The following is a 21,105-nucleotide window of genomic DNA, read 5'->3' as shown; positions in this document are numbered from 1 at the left end:
GATGAGACATCCTGGACCTGAGCACCAGGCAGACAGCACACCCTTCTGTATTCTTTATCATTCTCACAAAGGACAGTGTCTATACCCCTAACCACACTATCCCCAATTACCACTACATTCCTCTTCTTCCCCTTTGTCCTGTGTCTGCACCACTGTACCGTGGGCAGTTTGCTCGTCCTCCTTACAGTCCTCATTCTTGTCCACACTGGGAGCAAGAACCTCAAACTTGTTGTGCAGATTCAGGGACTGAGGCTTTTGGGTCCCCCCCTCCTTCCTCTCACCCTTCCTCCCCACACCCCTCTCCTTCGTCCCCCCACCCCCCTCCTTCCTCTCACCCTTCCTCCCCTCACCCACCCGCTCTTGTTCCTGACCCTCAGGGTTAGCCAGTCTAGGGGGTGTGAATCTCTCTTGTGCCCCATTCTCCAGGTTACACTCCCCCCTCCCTGATGAGCCTCAGTGTCTGAAGCTCGGGTTTCAGCTCGTCTACTTTGCTCTGGAGCTCTTCAAGTAACCAGCACTCACTGCAGACATGCTCACTGGGAAGGACCTTGGGGTCCACCAGCTCCCACATCATACAGAAGCAGCACATGTCCCTCCATCACAGTCACCCAGTGAATTCTAAACCCAGTGAGGATTTTTAACTTACCTTGCCCTTTTCTCCAGAGCCCTGTGAACCAAAGCCCTTACAGCTCACTCCGCTCCCTCCCCACTCCGCTCCCTCCCCACGGAAACCCTCCTTTTACACTTCGTGCGGTTAAAAAAAATCCCTTCCCAGAAGACCCTGCGGCCCACTTCCTGTTTAACTTTTAAAGCTGTAATTCCGTTAAAAAGCCCGCGAGAAACTTTACAAAGTCAATCGCTTACCTTTACTCCGTGTAACCTTCTCTCCGCTCGCTCCAACCAACAATGATTTTGGGGAATGGATCGGTAAGTGGGGAAGTAGGCTCGGACTATCGAGCTACGCCTGCCCGGCCAAACGTCCGGTGAGTTCCGTCGGAACCGGACGATCGCTGCAGCGGGCAGGTGTGCTGGCCGGATACCACCCCCCCCCCGCCCCGGGGAGGAGGGGATTTTCTCACGCGGAGAAGTTGAGTCGGTTGGACCTGTACTCATTGGAGTTTAGATGAACGAGAGGTGACCGTACTGGGGCAGGCGCAGCACAGCGGTGAGCACCGCTGCCTCATCTCCTGAGACCCAAGGCCCCCCCCCCCACCCCCCCACGTCCTTGTTTGGAACAGAGAATCTCGTACATCCACCCAGGAGAGCGGACAAGGCCTCAACTCAACTCATGCCTCATTCGCCAAGACAGGGTCTCTGACAGAGCAGCACTCCTTCAGCCCTGCACAAGTGTCCACATGGATTTGAGCGTCTGTAGGGGGAGACGGATAGTCATCCCCCAGGGACAGGCGATCCGCTGATTGGCACGTGGCCTTCTGTGGGATCTTGCTGTGCATTGGAAACGTTAATTCCAGCAGTGGCCACACTCCAGAGGCATCTCACTGGCCGCAAACTTTACCTCAACGGGCGCTACAGAGACGCAGGCCTTTCTTCCACAGGGGAAAGGGGGAATTCCCGAGGGAAAGCGGGGCGAGGCTCAGCGCTGAAAGGAGGCAGCTGAGGGGCGACTGTGGAGGCTTAGCACACGGACCCAAGGATGGGGGAGAGAGATCGGGAAAACCTCAGGGTTTCCCAGACTTCCCAGGCCCTGAACTCTGGGTGACCTCCCAAAGCAAGAAGTCTCACAACACCAGGTTAAAGTCCAACAGGTTTATTTGGTAGCGAACGCCACTAGCTTTTGGGGCTTTGCCCCATCGTCAGGTGAGTGGGGAGTTCTGATCACAAACAGGGCATATAAAGGCACACACTCAGTTTACAGAATACTGATTAGAATGCGAGTCTTTACAGCTAAGCAAGTCTTAAAGGTGCAGACAGTGTGAGTGGAGATAACATTACGCATAGGTTAAACTGTGTTTACCCCAGTCCAACACCGGCATCTCCACATCATGACTACCATCGACACTGCAAACTGCCAGCTCCAAGTGGACAGGATCTCCAAGAAGATTGCGCATATCGACACAGACATCCAATTTTTACAAAGATGCAAGAAAGCAGACAAGATACCGAAAGGTCTAACCTATTAACCTGTGCTTAATGTTATCTCCACTCACATTGTCCGCATCTTTAAGACTTGATTAGTGCAAATTATTGGAAAGAGATAGGATCTACAAATACTTGGATAGACAGGGACTTATTAGGGAGAGTCAACATGGCTTTGTGCGTGGTAGGTCATGTTTAACCAATCTATTAGAGTTTTTCAACAAGGTTACCAGGAAAGTGGATAAAGGGAAGGTAGTGATATTGTCTACATGGACTTCAGTAAGGCCTCTGACAAGGTCCCGCATGGGAGGTTAGTTAGGAAGGTTCAGTCGCTACGTATACATGGAGAGGGAGTAAATTGGATTAGGCATTAGCTCAATGGAAGAAGTCAGAGAATGGTAGGGGAGGATTCTTCTGAGTGAAGGTCTGTGACTGGGTCCATTGTGGTTTGTTATCTATATCAATGATCTGGATGATAATGTGGTAAATTGGATCAGCAAATTTGCTGATGATACAAAGATTGGAGGTGTAGTGGACAGTGAGGAAGGTTTTCAAAGCTTGCAGAGGGATTTGGACCAGCTAGAAAAATGGGCTGGAAAATGGCAGATGGATTTTAATGCAGACAAGTGTGAGGTATTGCACTTTGGAAAGACAAACCAAGGTAGAACATGCAGGCTAAATGGTAGGACTCTGAAGAGTGTAGTAGAACAGAGGGATAGGCGAATACAGGTACAGGATTCCCTAAAAGTGGCATCACAGGTTGATCAGGTCGTAAAGAGTGCTCTTGGAGTGTTATGGTGAGATTGTATAAGACATTGGTGAGGCTGAATTTAGACTATTGTGCGCAGTTTTGGTCACCTAATTACAGGAAGGATATTAATAAGGTTGAAAGAGTGCAGAGAAGGTTTACAAGGATGTTGCAGGGATTTGAGAAGCTGAGTTACAGAGAAAGGTTGAATAGGTTAGGACTTTATTCCCTGGAGCGTAGAAGAATGAGGGGAGATTTGATAGAGGTGTATAAGATTATGATGGGTATCGATAGAGTGAATGCAAGCAGGCTTTTTCCACTGAGGCTAGGGGAGAAAAAAAACCAGAGGGCATGGGTTAAGGGTGAAGGGGGAAAAGTTTAAAGGGAATATTAGGGGGAGCTTCTTCACACAGAGAGTGGTGGGAGTGTGGAATGAGCTGCCGGATAAAGTGGTAAACGTGGGCTCACTTTTAACATTTAAGAAAAACTTGGGCAGGTACATGGATGAGAGGGTGTGGAGGGATATGGTCCAGGTGCAGGTCAGTGGGACTGGGCAGAAAAATGGTTCGGCACAGACAAGAAGGGCCAAATGGCCTGTTTCTGAGCTGTAATGTTCTATGGTTTGGCCGTGCTAAATTGCCCCTTAGTGTCCAAAGGTGTGCAGGTTGGGTGGATTGACCATGCTAAGTTGACCCTCAGTGTCCCGGGCTGTGTAGGTTAGGGGGTATTAGTGGGGTAAGTACGTGGGGTTAGGGGCATAGGGGCTGGATGGAATTTCGTTGTTGGTACAGGCTGGCTGGGCTGAATGGCCACTTCCTGCACTGTGAGGAAGCAGCTTTGGAATGGACCTGACAAACCATTCCGCCCAGCGTGTGGTCAGTGGTTGAGGATAATGGAAGCAAGGTTACTCAGGGCAACCACAAGATGGAAAGGGTTCTGGAGAGGTGGGGGGGGGGGGCGGGGGTGGGGGGCTGGTGTTCCTCACTGACCAATCAGTTTAACCTTTGAACTGCAGCAGGCGACAGTGCAGAGGGACCTCGGGGTCCTTGCGCATGAGTCACAAAAACCCAGCCTGCAGGTGCAGCAGGTGGTCAGGAAGGCGAATGGGATGCTGGCCTTCATAGCGACGGGGATTGAATATAAAAGTAGGGAGGTCTTGCTGCAGCTGTATAGGGCATTGGTGAGGCCGCAGCTGGAGTACTGTGTGCAGTTTTGGGTGCCGCACCTGCGCAAGGATATTTTGGCCTTGGAGGGAGTGCAGAGGAGGTTTACTAGGCTGATACCGGAGTTGAGGGGGTTGAGCTATGAGGAGAGGCTGAATAAACTAGGCTTGTACTCGTTAGAGTTTAGAAGAATGAGGGGAGATCTCACTGAGACATATAAGATGATGAATGGGATGGATAGGATAGAGGTGGAGAGACTCTTCCCGCTCAAAAAAGACAGTAGGACTAGGGGGCACAGCCTCAAGATAAAGGGGAGGCGGTTTAGAACGGAGTTGAGGAGGAACTTCTTCACTCAAAGGGTGGTGAATCTCTGGAATTCTCTGCCCGTTGAAGTGGTGGAGGCTGCCTCGCTAAATATTTTTAAGATGCGGGTTGATGGGTTCTTGATAAGAGAGGGGATTAAGGGTTATGGGGAGAGGGCGGGAATGTGGAACTGAGCCACAACAGATCAGCCATGATCTTATTGAATGGCGGGGCAGGCTCGAAGGGCTAGATGGCCTACTCCTGCTCCTATTTCTTATGTTCTTATGTTCTCAAGGATTTCCAAAATGGCTGACCGCCCGCCAGGCTGTCAAGGCAGCGGGATCCAGAGCGAGGACCTACAGTAACACTCTGTTTCCAGCTCCCCACCGGCCCCCGTCTGTCCCTCACACATTCAATCACTTATTGTTAAACAGCAGATGGCCCCTCTGGCAGCTAACTGCGAAAAACTCCAGGGGTTTGATTAACAAACAAATCAGGAGCCAAGCCATCGGTTTCCAGAACATTCCAAACATTTACGCCCCTGTGGAGGACACGCGCTCGCTGTTAAAGGGGCTAGGCTTCTGTTAAAGGGAGCTGACCCTCTGCCTGCATTCCCCACCCCATCTGCTCCACCACAGAATTGTTAGGAGGAGGCCATTCAGCCCATCGTGTCTGCCCCGGCTCTCCAAACCTCAGGTCTTAGCACCGATCCCCTGCCTTTTCCCCGCACGTTCCTTGAGTAGAAACAATCATCTAACGCCCTCTGGATTGCCTCGATTGAACCTGCCCCCACCACACTCACAGGCGGAACATTCCGGACCCCCGAACCACTCCCTGGGTGACGACCTTCATTCTCACTCCAGATCTGCTCTTTTCCCAAATCACCTTCAATCCGTGTCCCTCTCATTCTCGATCCTTTTCCGGGTGGGAACAGTTTCTCCCGGTCTACTCTGTCCAAAGCCCCTCATGGTTTTGCACATCTCTACCAAATCTCCTCTTAGCCACCTGCTCTCCAAGGAGAACAGTCCCAACCTCTCCGATCCATCCTCATCACTGAAGTTTCTCATCCCTGGAACCGTTCCTGTAAACCTCAGCTGCACCATCTCTCTCTCTCTCTCCCTCTCCAACGCGTTTACAGTGTGGCTTCCAGAACTGTGTACAATATTCCAGCTGGGGTCTAACCAGTGTCTTGTGTAAGTTCAGCGTAATCTCTTTGCTCTTGTACTCTGTGCCCCTATTAATAAAACCAGAGTAGGGTTTAAGGTGAGAGGGGAGAGATACAAAAGTCCAGAGGGGCCAATTTTCTTCACACAGAGAGCGGTGAGTGTCCGGAATGAGTTGCCACAGGTCGTGGCAGAGGTGGGTACAATTTTGTCTTTTAAAAAGCATTTAGACAGTTACATGGGTAAGATGGGTATAGAGGGATATGGACCAAATGTGGGCAATTGGGACTAGCTTAAGGGTTAAAAAAGGGGCAGCATGGACAAGTTGGGCCGAAGGGCCTGTTTCCATGCTGTAAACCTCTCTGATTCTAATACGATCTGCTTTATTACTGGCTCTCTCCTCCTGTTCTGTCTCCTTCAATGATCATAGAACCCTACAGTGCAGAAAGAGGCCATTTGGCCCATCGAGTCTGCACTGACCACAATCCCACCCAGGCCCTACCCCCATATCCCTACATGTTATACCCGCTAATCCCTCTAACCTACACATCCCTGGACACTAAGGGGCAATTTTAGCCCGGCCAATCCACCTAACCTGCACATCTTTGGACTGTGGGAGGAAACCGAAGCACCCGGAGGAAACCCACACAGACACGAGGAGAATGTGCAAACTCCACACAGACAGTGACCCGAGCCGGGAATCGAACCCAGGTCCCTGGAGTTGTGAAGCAGCTGTGCTAACCACTGTGCTACCGTGCTGCCCATTAAGTACATTTACACCCAACTCCCTCTGCTCCTGCCCATTTTAAGAATTTTACTCCTTATTTTATATTTTCTTTCCACGTTCTTCCTTGCAAAATGTATCACCTCACACTTCTCCACATTAAACTTCATCTGCCACCTATCTGCCCACTCCTCCAACTTGTCTATGCCCCTCTGTCTCACAGTTTACATCGCTTCCAAGTTTTGTGTCTCCCACAAACTTTGACATTGTCCCCTGCACGCCAAGATCCAGATCGTTCATACATATCAGGGAAAACAAGAGTCCCGATACTGATCCCTGGGGAACTCCACTGCAAACTCTCCCCCAGCCTGAAAAATATCCACTGACCATTACAACCGTGCGGCCAAATTCCCTTCCAGCTCCACGTTCAAGTTTGCTGGCGGCACCATCGGAATGGATCAGATTATAAATAATGATGAGACAGAGTACAGGAAAGAGATAGAAATCTGGTGAACTGGTGCGGCAACAATAATCTCTCCCTCAATGTCGACAAAACAAAGGAGATTGTCATCGACTTCAGGAAGCGTAAAGGAGAACATGCCCCTGTCTACGTCAACAGAGGCAAAGTAGAAAGGGTCGAGAGCTTCACACTTTTAGGTGTCCAGATCACCAACACCCTGTCCTGGTCCCTCCATGCCAACGCTACAGATAAGAAAGCCCCACCAACACCTCTACTTTCTCAGAAGACTAAGGAAATTTGGCATGTCCGCTACAACTCTCACCAATTTTTACAGATGCCCCACAGAAAACATTCTTTCTGGTTGTATCACAACTTGGTCTGGGCTCCTGCTCTGCCCAAGACCGCAAGGAACTACAAATGGTTGTGAATGCAGCCCAATCCATCACACAAACCAACCTCCACTCATTCTGTCTACACTTCCCGCTGTCTCGGAAAAGCAGCCAGTATAATCAAGGACCCCACACACCCCGGACATTCTCTCTTTCACCTTCTTCCATCGGGAAAAAGATACAAAAGTCTGAGTTCACGTACCGACCGACTCAAGAACAGCTTCTTCCCTGCTGCTGTCAGACTTTTGAATGGACCTACCTCGCATTAAGTTGATCTTTCTCTATACCCTCGCTGTGACTGTAACACTACATTCTGCACCCTCTCCTTTCCTTCTCTATGAATGGTATGCTTTGTCTGTATCAGGAAACAATATTTTTTACTGTACGTTAATCCATGTGACAATAATAAATCAAATAGGGAACTTGGAAATCAATGATTCGGAATTCTGCTGCTAGGAAAGATATCCCATCGGATTGGCCATTTCCCTCACGGAGTGGGATAGTGAGGGCGAGAGGTCAAGACAAGGGATCGTCCGTTTTGGATTGAGATGAGGAGAAAGTGAAGGTGGGGAAAGGCCTGGGTGGGGAGGGCGTGGGTAAATTGCTCTTCTGGCACAGACCAGATGGGCCGAATGGCCTCCTGTCGGGATTCTGTGGTCCTAAAGTTCCTCGCTCAGAAATTCTCCACGTCCCGAGACAGCCGAGCTTGAACAGGAGTGGAGCTGACACCAGGCAGCGGCAGTTAGGCGCATGGAACTTGAGGGAACTCGGGGGGGACAGAGCGGAGTTGATGGAGGGGCTTAGCCATGAGGAGGGGGGGCAGCAGGGACAAATGGTTTCCTCCCACCTCCCCCCCCCATTCTTTTGTCTAACATTCCTAGCCATTGGAGGGGGGGTCACGACCCTTGAGGATAAAACCTGATAGAGTGATGAGAAGAAGTAAATAGGATTTAATGAGATGGGGGGAGCGTTGTTACAGGATTATTGGTATGGTGCTACAGGATATCGCTACCTTCCCATCAGTTAACCCTTCCCAGTCGCTTAGAAAGCCAATGGAAACGAGATGGTAAAAATAAAACATTTCAATCCAGGTGGATCATGGTCACTAGTCCAAAACGAGCACCAGAGATCCCATTGGCCAATATTTTTCTTCCTTCCATCATGAATTTGGATTAAGTACCTCGTGTAGCCCAGGACACTGGGACTCAAACACCGGACAAATGGAGGAGTTGAATAATCTCAGTGGGACCTCAACGTGTCAGGGGTGGCACAGTGCTGCCTCACAGCGCCAGGGACCTGGGTTCCATTCCAACCTCGGGTGACTGTCTGTCTGTGTGGAGTCTGCACATTCTCCCCATGTCTGCGTGGGTTTCCTCCAGCTGCTCTGGTTTCCTCCCACACTCCAAAGATGTGTCCATTAGATGGGCTGGCCATGCTAAATTGTCCCTTAATGTCCAAAGATGTACAGGCTAGATAGATTGAACACTAAGGGACAATTTAGCATGGCCAATCCCCCTAATCTACATATCGTTGGACACCCAGGGACAATTTAGCATGGCCAATCCACCTAACCTACACATCTTTGAACACTAAGGGGCAATTTAGCACGGCCAAAGATGTGCGGGTTAGGTGGATTGGCCATGCTAAATGCACAAGGTAATGGGGATAGGGCAGTGATGTGGGCCTGAGTGAGATGCCCTTTTGGAGAGTTGGCGCACACTTGTTGGGCCGAATGGTCTCCTTCTGCACTGCAAGGATTCTTTGGTTCAAATTAAGTGACTGAAAGAAGAGACTCTGACGTTTTATCAATGCACTTTGAATGAATGATACGAGTCAAATAAATTCTCTCCTCTGTAACGTGACAGCGACCCTGCCCAGAGACCATTGTGCCATTGATTCATTCACAAGCCTGGTCTGAAGGTTTGTCTAACAGGTTTGACGGGTTACAACTCAAGCACAGAATAACACACGGGTAAAACTCCAAAATAACAACAGAAAATGCTGGAAAGGTGCGGGCAGCATCGGTGAAGAGACTCTTTAATGCCTGTGGCTTCTGCAACAACTCCAAACATTTCTGACACTTTCAGCTTCTAGAGGGTCCCCTGGGGGATCCACACACACACCAGGATCACACCAACAGGTCGATGCAGAGTTCCCCTTTCCCCAGTGAGAACTCCAAGTCTTTCAGTTTAGCTGCCTCGGACACCAACAACCTGTCCTGGTCCCCCTGTGCTGACACTTTCGTTAAGAAAGCCCCACCAACGCCTCTACTTTCTCAGAGGACTAAGGAAATTTGGCATGTCAGCTACGACTCTCTCCAACTTTTACAGATGCACCATAGAAAGCACTCTTCCTGGTTGTATCACAGCTTGGGATGGGCTCCTGCTCTGCCCAAGATCGCAAGGAACTACAAAGAGTTGTAGCTCAATCCATCACGCAAACCAGCCTCCCATCCATTGACTCTATCTACACTTCCTGCTGCCTCGGCAAAGCAGCCAACATAATTAAGGATCCCACACACCCCGGACATTCTCTCTTCCATCTTCTTCCATCAGGAAAAAGATACAAAAGTCTGAGGACGTGCACCAACCGACTCAAGAACAGCTTCTTCCCTGCTGCTGTCAGACTTTTGAATGGACCTACCTCGCATTAAGCTGATCTTTCTCTACACCCTAGCTATGACTGTAACACTACATTCTGTACCTTCTCCTTCCCTTCTCTATGAATGGTATGCTTTGTCTGTACAGCGTGCAAGAAACAATATTTTTCACTGTATGTTCATACATGGGACAATAATAAATCAAATCCTTTTCCTTCTCCCCTCTGTACTCTATGAACGGTATGCTTTGTCTGTATAGCACACAAGAAACAATACTTTTCATTGTATCCCAGTACGTGTGACAATAATAAATCGATTCAACTCTCTTGAATGTATTTCTGTTTGATAAAGCAGTGACAGCTTTTTTTCAATTAATTCACCAGCCCGTCGATTCCCAAAATAAAACTGGCCGGTTTAGAAAAATGCCAGGGAGACGAGCTTGTGTATAAAGTCCTGTGTTACATCGTCAGGCTGGGGGAGCAGGTAGGAGAGGCACTGGCTCTGCCCTGGCGCGCCATGGGTTAAGTTCTTTAAAATAAGTTCGTGTTTCCTTTCTCAGAAGGATGGTCGGGAACACTTCCAGACGGAAAGCCAGCCTATCCCCACGAACCCTGCACACCACAATCCCTCTTGACACCATATCTGGATATGCAACTCCCAGCAATCAACTTATTTCGGAGTCTTATTTACTGGCAAAGCTTCCGAGGCACTGTCACGTTCCTGGGCTCTGGACAAATTAACAGCATCTGGATGTTGGCGATAAGGGCACACGGAACTATCCAGCAGTGGCAATGACCTTATTTGATAAGTCTTGCTTCAATTAGCTTTCTCTGAGCAATAGCACCATAGACAGTTGTATAATACTGCAAACATTCCTTTCCTGTTCATTGTGGAAACTAATATACAAACCAATCCGTTCTATCCCAACCTAACAAACTAAAAGGCGAGTTATTCTCTTCCCAACACCCATAGAGGCCTTTCAGCCCACTGATCCGATGTTGGCTCCTTGTTCTATCTATTTATCCTGCAGCGAGTAAAAGTTTGTTTGTTGCCGCAGAACCTCCCACAGTGCAGGAGGAGGCCATTTGGCCCATCAAGCCTGCACTGACTACAGTCCCACCCACACCCTATCCCCGTAATTCCACATATATTGGGCAGCACGGTGACACAGTGGGTTAGCGCTGCTGCCTCACAGTGCCAGGGACCCGGGTTCTATTCCCGTCTTGCGTTACTGTCTGTGTGGAGTCTGCACATTCTCCCCGTGCCTGCGTGGGTTTCCTCCGGGTGCTCCAGTTTCCTCCCACAGCCCGAAATACGTGCTGGTTAGGGTGCATTGACCCGAACAGGTGCAGGAGCATGGTGACTCGGGGATTTTCACAATAACTTCATTGCGCTGTTAACGTAAGCCGACTAGTGACAGGAATCAATAAACTTTAAACATTTACCCTGCTAGTTCGCCCTGGCACTAAGGGGCAATTTAGCACGGCCAATCAACCTAACCTGCACATCTTTGGACTGTGGGAGGAAACCAAAGCACCTGGAGGAAACCCACGCAGACACGGGGAGAATGCGCAAACTCCACACAGACGGTGGCCCAAGCTGAGAATCGAACCTGGGTCCTTGGCGCTGTGAGGCAGCAATGCTAACCACTCTGTCATCATGCCGCCCTTTTTTATTCAACTGTGGGACATCACTGGCTGGCCAGCATTTATTGCCCATCCCTTGGAGGGCAGTTGAGGGTCGATGACATTGCTGTGGCTCTGGCTTTGTTAGAGTTTAGAAGGCTGAGGGGGGGGTTCTTATAGAGATGTATAAGATAATGAAGGGAATGGATAGGGTAGAGGTAGCGAGATTCTTCCCACTTCGAAAGGAAACCAGAACTAGAGGGCACAGCCTCAAAATAAGTGGGGGGCAGTTTATAACAGAGTTGAGGAGGAACTTCTTCACTCAAAGGGTGGTGAATCTCTGGAATTCTCTGCCCGTTGAAGTGGTGGAGGCTACCTCGCTAAATATATTTAAGACACGGGTAGATAGGTTTCTGATAGACAAGGGAATTAAGGGTTATGGGGAGAAAGCGGGAAAGTGGAACTGATCCACTTCAGATCAGCCATGATCTTATTGAATGGCGGGGCAGGCTCGAAGGGCTAGATGGCCGACTCCTGCTCCTATTTCTTATGGAGTCACAAGTAGGCCAGACCAGGTGAGGACAGATTTCCTTCCCTAAAGGGACATTAGTGAACCAGATGGGTTTTTCTGAAAATCGACAATGGTTTCATGGTCATCAGTAGATTCTTAATTTCAGATGGCACTGGGGGCACCACGAGGACTGCAGCAATTCAAGAAGGCAGCTCACCACCACCTTCTCGAGGGGCAACTAGGGATGGGCAATAAATTCTGCCTGGGATGGCTTTGTGCGTGGTAGGTCATGTTTAACCAATCTACTAGAGTTTTTTGAGCAGGTTACCAGGAAAGTGGATAAAGGGAAGGTAGGGATGTTGTCTACATGGACTTCAGTAAGGCTTTTGACAAGGTCCCGCATGGGAGATTAGTTAGGAAGGTTCAGTCGCTACGTATACATGGAGAGGGAGTAAATTGGATTAGACATTAGCTCAATGGAAGAAGTCAGAGAATGGTAGGGGAGGATTGTTTCTCTGAATGGAGGCCTGGAACTAGTGGTGTGCCACAGGGGTCAGTGCTGGGTCCATTGTTGTTTGTTATCTATATCAATGATCTGGATGATAATGTGGTAAATTGGATCAGCAAATTTGCTGATGATACAAAGATTGGAGGTGTAGTGGACACTGAGGAAGGTTTTCAAAGCTTGCAGAGGGATTTGGACCAGCTAGAAAAATGGGCTGGAAAATGGCAGATGGAGTTTAATGCAGACAAGTGTGAGGTATTACACTTTGGAAGGACAAACCAAGGTAGAACATACAAAATAAATGGTAGGACACTGAAGAGTGCAGTAGAACAGAGGGATCTGGGAATACAGATACATAATTCCCTAAAAGTGGCGTCACAGGTAGATAGGGTCATAAAGAGTGCTTTTGGTACATTGACCTTTATAAATCAAAGTATTGAGTATAAGAGTTGGAATGTTATGGTGAGGTTCTATAAGACACTGGTGAGGCTGAATTTAGAGTATCGTGTGTAGTTTTGGTCACCTAATTACAGGAAGGATATTAATAAGGTTGAAAGAGTGCCGAGAAGATTCACAAGGATGTTGCTGGGACTTGAGAAACCGAGTTACAGAGAAAGGTTGAATAGGTTAGGACTTTATTCCCTGGAGCGTAGAAGAATGAAGGGAGATTTGATAGAGGTGTATAAGATTATGATGGGTATCGATAGAGTGAATGCAAGCAGGCTTTTTCCACTGAGGCTAGGGGAGAAAAAAAACCAGAGGGCATGGGTTAAGGGTGAAGGGGGAAAAGTTTAAAGGGAATATTAGGGGGGAGCTTCTTCACGCAGAGAGTGGTGGGAGTGTGGAATGAGCTGCCGGATAAAGTGGTAAACGCGGGGTCACTTTTAACATTTAAGAAAAACTTGGACGGGTTCATGGATGAGGGGGTGTGGAGGGATATGGTCCAGGTGCAGGTCAGTGGGATTAGGCAGAAAAATGGTTCGGCACAGACAAGAAGGGCCAAATGGCCTGTTTCTGAGCTGTAATGATCTATGGTTCTATTTAAGTTATACAGAGAGGTGGGATGGGCTTGGGTTGTTTTCTCTGGAGCAGAGAAGACTGAGGGGTGACCTGATCGAGGTGTGTGAGGGACACGGACGGGGTGGGTAAGGAGCAGCTGTTCCCCTTAGTTGAAGGGTCAGGGTGAGGGGGTGGGAGGTTTTGGGGGGATGTGAGGGAAAATCTTTTTACCCAGAGGGTGGTGAGGGTCTGGAACGCGCTGCCTGGGGAGGGTGGTGGGGGTGGGATGCCTCACATCCTTTAACAAATACCTGGATGGGTACTTGGTACATCGTAACCGTCAGGGCTGTGGGCCTAGTGCTGGCAAGTGGGATTAGGTGGGAGGTCACGTGTTTCTAATGTGTCGGTGTGGGAAATGATGGGCTGAAGGGCCTCTTTTGTGCTGTATGATTCTATCAGTCACACCGGGGGGAAAAGGTACTCCGGGTGTGCCTTACTCCGGTGGGGGAGTGGGAGGCGGTGTGCCTTACTCCGATGGGAGTTGGGGGGGTGGGGGGGGTGCCTTACTCTGATGGGGGTGGGAGGAGATGTGCCTTAGTCTCTGGGGAGGGGGGGTTCGTTACTCCAGGGGTGAGAGTTACTCCTCTGCGAGTCTGACCTCGGATTGAATTATTTAGGAATTCCGAAAGTTGCCCGATGCTGGATTGAGTTGGGCACGTCAGAGCAGGGGTAGGCCATTCGGCCCATCGAGCCTGCTCCACCATCCAATCCAATCATAACTCAGCATCTGCCTCAATTCCATTTTCCCATACTATCCCAAATCCCTTCAGTATCCTGGAATCTATCAATGATTGAGTTTCCACACCCTCTGGGATAGAAAATTCCAAAGATTCACCACCCTCCGAGGGAAAACATATCTCCTGATCTCAGTCCAAAGTGACTGGTCCTTTATTCTGTGTCTGTGCCCCCCTCCCCCCTCCCCTCTCCCCTCTCCCCCACCCCCCCCACTCCCCTCTCCCCCACCCCCCCCACTCCCGGTTTCAGACCCCCTCCTCAGCCACGGGAAATCAATGAGATCCCCCCTCATTCTTTAAACATCCAGAGAATACAGGCCAGTCTCCTCAATCTCTCTGCAGAGGACAATCCTCCCCCCCAATCGCAGGGATCAGGCTGGTGAACCCCCTGTATGGCCAGTCCACCCTTCCTTGGGTCAGGAGACCAACACCCTACCCAATACTCCAGCTGTGGGTCTCACCAAGGATTTGCAGCAAGACATCTTTACCCCTGCACTCCAATCCCCTTCCTCAGGGCAGCACTGCTGCTGCCTCACTGTGCCAGGGACCTGGGTTCAACTCCTGGCTTGAGTCATTGTGGAGTTTGCACATTCTCCCCATGTCTGCGTGGGTTCCCTCTGGAGGCTCCAGGTGTGAGTTACTACAGGGATGGTGCATCTTAGTCTGGAGTTGGGGGGGAAGGAGCCTTAGTCTGAAGGAGGGGGGGGGTCCTTACTCTGGGGTGGGGGGGGGGGTGCCTTACTCTGGGGTGATGGGGGTGCCCCAGGGTAAATACCTGGGGTTATGGGAAGAGGGCCTGGGTGAGATTGTGGTTGGTGCAGATTCGATGGGCTGAATGGCCTTCTTCCGCACTGTAATTCTATGAAGGCCGATATATCATTATTCTTCCTAATTGTTTGCTGCACCTGCACGTTAGCTTTCAGTGATTCCCAGATCCCTTAGGATCCCAACCTCTCACCATTTCAGAATAAACCTACATTAATGTTTTTCTGATCAATGGGGATATCTCACACTGTTTCACATTATATTCTATCTGCCACGTTCTTGCCCAGCCGGTGGTGGAGGGGGGGGGCGGTGGGGTGGCAGTCAGCCCGGGGGGAGGGGGTGGCAGTCAGCCATAGAACCATAGAGCTCAGAAACAGGCCATTTGGCCCTTCTTGTCTGTGCCGAACCATTTTTCTGCCCAGTCCCACTGACCTGCACTCGGACCATATCCCTCCACACCCTCTCATCCATGAACCCGTCCAAGTTTTTTTTAAATGTTAAAAGTGAGCCCGCATTTACCACTTTATCCGGCAGCTCATTCCACACTCCCACCACTCTCTGTGTGAAGAATCCCCCCCCTAATATTCCCTTTAAACTTTTCCCCCTTCACCCTTAACCCATGCCCTCTGGTTTTTTTCTCCCCTAGCCCCAGTGGAAAAAGCCTGCTTGCATTCACTCTATCTATACCCATCAAAATCTTATACACCTCTATCAAATCTCCCCTCATTCTTCTACGCTCCAGGGAATAAAGTCCTAACCTATTCAATCTCTCTGTAACTCAGCTTCTCAAGTCCCAGCAGCATCCTTGTGAACCTTCTCTGCACTCTTTCAACCTTATTAATATCCTTCCTGTAACTAGGTGACCAGAACTGTACACAGAGGGTGCAGTCAGCCTGGTGGGGGTCACAGTTATCTGATCCGTAGGTGCATCACCCCGGGACTGAGTTACTTGGGGGGGGGGGGGGTGGGGGGGGGGGGGGTGACTTACCTGCAGCAGGTACTGGAAGAGAGTTATTCCGGGACAGAGTTACTCCGAGAGTTACCTGATCCTGATTTATAGTTACTCCGGGTCTGGGTAAGTCCTGAGAATTACTTGCTTCACGTCTGGGTAACTCTGGGATTGCCCTAAGCATCAGTCCTTAACTCCTTCCTACACTCCTGATACACTCATGACTGTGCGGCCAAATTAATCTCAATTTCAGTAAAATGAAGGAGATTGTCATCGGCTGCAGGAAGCGTGGTCCCTGTCTACATCAACGGGGATGAAAGGGTCGAGAGCTTCAGGTTTTTAGGTGTCCAGATCACCAACGTGTCCTGGTCCCCCCCCCACACTGACACTATAGTTAAGAAAGCCCCACCAACGCCTCTACTTTCTCAGAAGACTAAGAAAATTTGGCATGTCCGCTACGACTCTCACCAACTTTTACAGATGCCCCATAGAAAGCATTCTTTCTGGTTGTATCACAGCTCGGTCTGGGCTCCTGCTCTGCCCAAGACCGAAATACAAAGGGTTGTGAATGTAGCCCAATCCATCACACAAACCAGCCTCCCATCCATTGACTGTCTACACTTCCCGCTGCCTCGGGGAAAAGCAGCCGGTATAATCAAGGACCCCACGCACCCCGGACATTCTCTCTTTCACCTTCTCCCATTGAGAAAAAGATACAAAAGTCTGAGGTCCCGTACCGACCGACTCAAGAACAGCTTCTTCCCTGCTGCTGTCAGACTTTTGAATGGACCTACCTTGCAGTAAGTTGATCTTTCTCTACACCCTCGCTATGACTGTAACACTACATTCTGCACTCTCTCCTTTCCTTCTCTATGAACAGTATGCTTGGTCTGTATAGCGCGCAACAAACAATACTTTTCACAGAATAATAATACATGTGACAATAATAAATCAAATCAAAACCTGTTCCAGTTCTGGATTATTCCAGATAACCTGCTTTGGATTATTCCAGGATTACTCTTGGATAAACTGCTTTGGGTCTGGATAACTCCGGGATCTCTCTGGGTTACCTGCTCTGGGTCCAGGATCTCTCTGGCATCACTGGATTACGTGCTCCAGGATCTCTAGGGGAGCTCTCTGGATCCCGGGATTACCTGCTGTGGGTCTGGGATCTCTCTGGATCCCGGGATTACCTGCTGTGGGTCTGGAATCTCTCTCTCTGGGATCTCTCGGGATTACCTGCTGTGGGTCTGGAATCTCTCGGGATCCCAGGATTACCTGCTGTGGGTCTGGAATCTCTCTCTCGGGATCCCGGGATTACCTGCTGGGGATTGAGCTGTTCCAGTTGCTCTCCGATCCAGCTCTCCAGTTCCAGGCGCTGCTGGAGATGCCGCCGGTCGTACCGAGCTGTTACCCGGGCTTGCCGGCGCTGTAGGGCGGCTCCAGCCTCCCGGGGACTCTCCGCCATTCGGCCCTGCACCCGCCTGCCAGCCCGCTGCGCTGCCATTCCCGCCGCTCGCTGCGCTCCGCCGCGACTGCGCCCGATCCTGGCGGAGCGCCCGGAAAACCCACAGCGCGGCCGCGGGGTCCTAGCGCGCACCGTCCACGCAGCGCAGCGTCACCGGCCCCTCCCCAGTGTCCGGCCCCTCCCCCAGAGTCCAGTCTCTCCAGCCCCTCCCCCAGAGTCCAATCTCTCTGCCCCCTCCCCCAGTGTCCAGATTCTCTGACCCCTCTCCCAGAGTCCAGTCTCTCTGGCCCCTCCCCCAGTGTCCAGTCTCTCTGGCCCCACCCCAGAGTCCAGTCTCTCTGGCCCCTCCCCCAGTGTCCAGTCTCTCTGGCCCCACCCCAGAGTCCAGTCTCTCTGGCCCCTCCCCCAGTGTCCAGTCTCTCTGGCCCCACCCCAGAGTCCAGTCTCTCTGGCCTTTCCCCCAGAGTCCAGTCTCCCTGGCCCTTCCCCCAGTGTCCAGATTCTCCAGACCCTCCCCTAGTGTCCAGTCTCTCTGGCCGCTCCCTCAGTGTCCTGCCCCTCCTGCAGTTTCCATTCTCTTCATCCCCTCCTGCAGCCAGCCTCCTGGTCCAGACACTGTCTGGACAGTGTCTGCCCAGCCGCCCAGAGACAGGTATCAGATAAGCCGCAGGGGTAGGTATCAAACAATCTGACACAATAATAGGAGCAGAAAATGCTGGATAAACTCCATAGAATCCCTGCCATGCAGATAGAGGCCATTCAGCCCATCGAGTCTGCATCTTACCCCCTCCCCAGACCTTAGCCCTGTAATCCCTGGACTCAGACACGTAAACACTGTGGCTACAAGAGCGGGTCAGAGGCTGGGAATCCTGTGGTGAGTAACTCACCTCCTGACTCCCTCGAAGCCTGTCCACCATCTACAAGGCACAAGTCAGGAGTGTGATGGGAATATCCCCCACTCGCCTGGATGGGTGCAGCTCCAACAACACTCGAGAAGCTCAACACCATCCAGGACAAAGCAGCCCCACTCGATTGGCACCCCACCCACAAACACCCACTCCCTCCACCACTGACACTCAGTAGCAGCCGTGTGTACCATCTACAAGATGCACTGCAGCGACTCACCAACGATCCTTAGACAGCACCTTCCAAACCCACCACCACTTCCATCTAGAAGGACAAGGGCAGCAGATACACGGGGAACACCACCCCCTGCAACTTCCCCTCCCAGCCACTCACCATCCTGACTGGGAAATATATCGGCCGTTCCTTCACAGTCAGTGGGTCAAAATCCTGGAATTCCCTCCCTAACGGCACTGTGGGTCCACCCACAGCACAGGGACTGCAGCGATTCAAGAAGGCAGCTCACCCCCACCTTCTCAAGGGGCAACTAGGGATGGGCAATAAATACTGGCCCAGCCAGCGACACCCATGTCCCATGAATGAATGAAAAAAGCCCCATGCATTTACCATGGCCAAGCTACCTGACACATACAAACCAGAAGCAGGAGGAGGCCATTTGGCCCTTCGAGCCTGCTCCCCCATTCATTATGATCATGGCTGATCATCAAATTCAATATCCTGATTCCCAACTCCCCCCTTCCCTCATATCCCTCCATCCCTTTAGCCCCCAGGAGCGATATCTATAGAGACATTTCTTTCCTCTCTCAGCCCCTCTTGGGGCTAATTTACCACGGCCATTCCACCTAAACCTGGTGGCACAGTGGTTAGTACCAGGGACCCGGGTTCAATACCGGTCTCGGGTCACTGTCTGTGTGGGGTCTGCACATTCTCCCCATGTCTGCATGGGTTTCCTCGCAAGGAACTACCAAAGGTCGTGAATGTAACCCAATCCATCACGCAAACCAGCCTCCCATCCACTGACTCCGTCTACACTTCCCGCTGCCTCAGAGAAGCAGCCGGCATAATTAAGGACCCCACACACCCCGGACATTCTCTCTTCCACCTTCTTCCATCGGGAAAAAGACACAAAAGTCTGAGGTCCCGTACCGACCGACTCAAGAACAGCTTCTTCCCTGCTGCTGTCAGACTTTTGAATGGACCTACCTCGCATTAAGTTGATCTTTCTCTACACCCTCGCTATGACTGTAACACTACATTCTGCACTCTCTCCTTCCCTTCGCTATGAATGGTATGCTTTGTCTGTATAGCGGGCTAGAAACAATACTTTTCACTGTATCCCAATACATGTGACAATAATAAATCAAATCAAATCCCACACTCCAAAGATGTGCGGATTAGGTGGATTGGCCGTGCTAAATTCCCTCTCAGTATCAGGGGGTTAGCAGGGTAAATACATGGGGTGATGGGGATAGGGTCTGGGTGGGATTGTGGTCAGTGCAGACTCAATGGGCTGAATGGCCTCCTTCTGCACTGTAGAGATTCTATGATTCTCCAAACTACAGCAACGCAGGGGGTTGGGAAGCTGTAACCCGGGATTCCAGCTGACCCCTGCAGCCTTCGGGCCCCGGATTCCTGGCGGAAATAGGCGGGGAGCTGTTTTAACTATTTAAATTTACATTTAATTATAACTAGTGAGCCCAGGACTGAAATCTCAGGGTCCACTAACCTCTCCCCATTCGCCAGGAGTTCATTCCAGCAGGGTTTACAACAGCTCCCTACTAACTGGGATGGGGGGCACCTTGGCACTGCCCACTGAGCATCGGGCAGTACCAAGGGGTGGGGCCAGAGGGGATGGAGCCTGCGGAATTGGTAGGGAGGGGGGAGGTTCCCGCTGCCACTCTGCACAGGGATCAACGATGGCAGAGGTAGGGAGGACAGTGATAGGGGCTGGCCGTCAGGGTATCCTGCCATTGGGGCTTAGGGCTGCAGAGGGGCATGGAATCTAGAGATCGGGACTACCGGGGTGGGGGGAATCGAGGCGAGCCGGGATTGAGGCCTGGTGACGTCCGATGGCCAGCAATCAGGGCTGGAGGGGCAGCGATGCGCAGGTCGCAGGGTTGGCCAGCGATCAGGTTGGCAACGGGGGTGGGCGTGGGGGGGGCTATTGCGCATGCGTCAATCTCGGCGCTGACAGATCAGCACATGCGCAATGGCCCACTCAGCACTCTGCTGCCGCCCTCTCCAGTGGAAATCCGCTCCCAGATTTCCAGAATGAATCCTGCTTGGGTACTCTGCAGAATGTGGGAAACTTGTTTTGAAAATTCTCCGTGGATTCGATAGTTAGAAATTTTTTGGGAGAATCCCAACTCCAGTGTGCGTCGCAGCTGGTAAAACACTTCAACTGAAAACTGTCTGTGAATTAACTATTTTATCTTTTCTCAGACTGTTTGCTCTCTCTCTCAGGTAGGTTATAAAAGGGGCTTTTCTAAGGTTTCAGTATCTCCTCATACAAACTTCAGACACTTGGATACTCAGCTCAAAGGTGCCCCCTGCTGCTGAACAAATGTGTTACACTCATGTCTTTATTTCTTGCTTTGGGGGACCTGATTGTATCTGTTCTTGCTCGAGTGGTGAAACCAGGGGGAAGGCAGAGATCCCGAGCGATTGGAATCCCAGGAGCCGGAGAGAAGATGGAATTCTCGCAATCTGCATCACAGCGGAATTTTTATCTCAAATTATTCCCTCGTGGGGACAATTCTGTGCAATGTTCTGTTCCCAATCCTGTCTCACTCTGGGATGGGATTTTCCAGCCATGCTCGCCCCCAGACAAAGGGCCGAATGGCCACCTCCTGCTCTTATCTTCTACATTTCAATGACCTTTGCATGGTTAGCACACACTCCCCCCCCAGTTGATCAGGAATCGATCTAGTTCTGCCCTTAAAAATACTCAAAGGCTCTGTTTAAAGTTTATTTATTCGT

General features: G+C 50.7%; 1 pseudogene; it reads right to left on the bottom strand.

Annotated features, from left to right (window-relative positions):
* Window positions 1-7,184: 7,184 nt before the first annotated feature.
* Window positions 7,185-17,337, bottom strand: LOC145340554 (protein phosphatase 1 regulatory subunit 14A pseudogene; annotated as a pseudogene).
* Between the last annotated feature and the right edge of the window lie 3,768 nt (window positions 17,338-21,105).

Source organism: Carcharhinus amblyrhynchos, unplaced genomic scaffold (genome assembly GCF_965287045.1).
Source record: "Carcharhinus amblyrhynchos unplaced genomic scaffold, sCarAmb.v2.hapA chromosome_1139, whole genome shotgun sequence".
Taxonomy (NCBI): Eukaryota; Metazoa; Chordata; class Chondrichthyes; order Carcharhiniformes; family Carcharhinidae; genus Carcharhinus; species Carcharhinus amblyrhynchos.
Note: the sequence above shows the minus strand (reverse complement) of the source record. Positions and strands in the feature narration are given on the sequence as shown.